We start from the raw sequence: 2,223 nt of genomic DNA, 5'->3' as shown, positions 1-2,223 counted from the left end.
AATTCACACTGCATCCGATTTGCGTCGTACGACGCTCTGTAACCAATCAGAAAACAGGATTCCGATAATACGAAGCAAAATCTATCGGAATCCTGTTTTCTGATTGGTTGCAGAGCGTCGTACGACGCAAATCGGATGCAGTGTGAATCCAGCATAAATGTCTTATCGATGGCTGGCTTCAGCAGAGAAAGCAGCTTTGCAACTGTTGTAAAATTCTTGAATATGATTGGTTTATACATTTAGAGCCAATGAGGAACTAAGGGCAAGACCAATCATATTGAAGAACGCAGCCATTTTCAACCTATCAGAAATCATGTATTGTGGAATACACAGTGAGTGCATTCAGTACTACAATCGCTCAGTGAGCTCTTATATCTAATTGGTGTATATTTTTAGATCTAATGGAATATGCCAATTAAATGCAAGAGCTCACTGAGCGCTCAGTGAGCGGTTGTAGTACTGAATGCACCCAGTGTGTATTCCACAATACATGATTTCTGATAAATTGAAATTCTTATTTTCTGTTCTCTGTTCCCTGTTCTTTTTATTGTACGGAGCCCCTAATAAATCATGAAATTAGTACTGTATTATTAATTTCTTACTCTTAAACCCGGTTGCACCAATGGGTGCTTTCCATTTGATGACACAAGTCGAGACAAGTCGGCACAAGCGTCGTTTTATCCTTGTTGACATTCAGAGAGTGACAAAAATAGAATAACACTTGTGTCGATTTGTGTCGACTTGTATCATCAAATGGAAAGCACCCAATGTTACTTTGACTTTAAGGCGTTGTCTACAATACACGGAGTAAGAAGTAAGAGTAAAAATTGACCAATTACAGTCGAATGTGAGAACAATAATCGACTGTGATTGGTCAATTTCTTACTCTTACTTCTTACTCCGTGTATTGTAGACGACGAGGTTTGTTCGCGTCGCATGCTCCAACATACTTCTACTTCCTCCAACTGTAGCTTCTATTCACTCAAACGCGCTCCTTAAGCGGGGAGCACAGACTCTTGCATAACACATATCACGTAATGCATAAAAATATGTACCAATCGAAGTTCTCCGTTTCTTTCCCTTCCATGTAATAGAGAACTCTGGTTGGTTCAATTTCTTATGCCTCATGTGTTATGCGTTATGCAAGAGTCTGTACTCCCTTCTTTAAGGCCCGTCTACAATACACGGAGTAAGAAGTAAGAGTAAGAAATTGACCAATCACAGTCGATTATTCTTCTCACATTCGACTGTGATTGGTCAATTTCTTACTCTTGCTTCTTACTCCGTGTATTGTAGACGGACCTTCTGAGTGGGAGCTATGGTAGGAACATGTTGAAGCATGTTGGAGTATGCGACGCGAACAAACCTTATGCAAGATTTAAAACTCTCTCCGTCTCGTTTTAGAACGAAAGAGAGACAGAGATAGAGAGAGAGTTTAAGGCCGGTATTCATAGTCAGATCTTAAGGCCCGTCTACAATACACGGAGTAAGAAGTAAGAGTAAGAAATTGACCAATCACAGTTGAATGTGAGAAGAATAATCGACTATGATTAGTCAATTTCTTACGCTTACTTCTTACTCCGTGTATTGTAGACGGGCCTTTGAGATCGAACTTAAGGCGATCTTAAATATAAGAAACGACTATGAATACCGCCCTAAGCCTTGCTTAAAATCAAAGTAACGTTAGTGCATTGGGGCCTTAATTACTTAAATTTTAAAGGGTCCTCTACATAGAAGTCGTAGGAAACCAACCAATCACAATCAAATATAAGGAGAATACTCGATTAGAATTGGTCAGTTTCTTATGACTTAAAGGCCCGTCTACAATACACGGAGTAAGAAGTAAGAGTAAGAAATTGACCAATCACAGTCGATTATTCTTCTCACATTCGACTGTGATTGGTCAATTTCTTACTCTTACTTCTTACTCCGTGTATTGTAGACGGGCCTTGAGACTCGACGACCGTTTACCCCGGATCTACAATAGGGTTTTAAGCCTTAAGCCATAAGAAATGGGCGAATCACAGTCGCTTATTCTTCTCGGATTCGACTGTAATTGGTCAGTTTCTTACGGCATAAGGCATAAAACACCTATTGTAGATCCGGACTTACGATTTTTATGTAGAGGACCCTTATGCGGGGTCTACAATAGAAGTCGTAGCAGTCGTAGGGTCTTAAGTCGTAGAAAATTGACCAATCATAGTCGATTATTCTTCTCATATT

General features: G+C 39.7%; 1 protein-coding gene across 1 annotated transcript in view; it reads right to left on the bottom strand.

Moving 5' to 3' along the window:
- The window catches only part of LOC108765664 (tubulin delta chain), a 6,019-nt gene that overhangs the window by 3,410 nt on the left and 386 nt on the right, over nt 1-2,223 (bottom strand). The gene's annotated exons all lie outside the window — the stretch shown is intronic.

This window comes from Trachymyrmex cornetzi, unplaced genomic scaffold (assembly GCF_001594075.2).
Source record: "Trachymyrmex cornetzi isolate Tcor2-1 unplaced genomic scaffold, Tcor1.1 scaffold509, whole genome shotgun sequence".
Lineage (NCBI taxonomy): Eukaryota > Metazoa > Arthropoda > Insecta > Hymenoptera > Formicidae > Trachymyrmex > Trachymyrmex cornetzi.
This window is presented reverse-complemented; position numbering and strand designations above follow the sequence as displayed.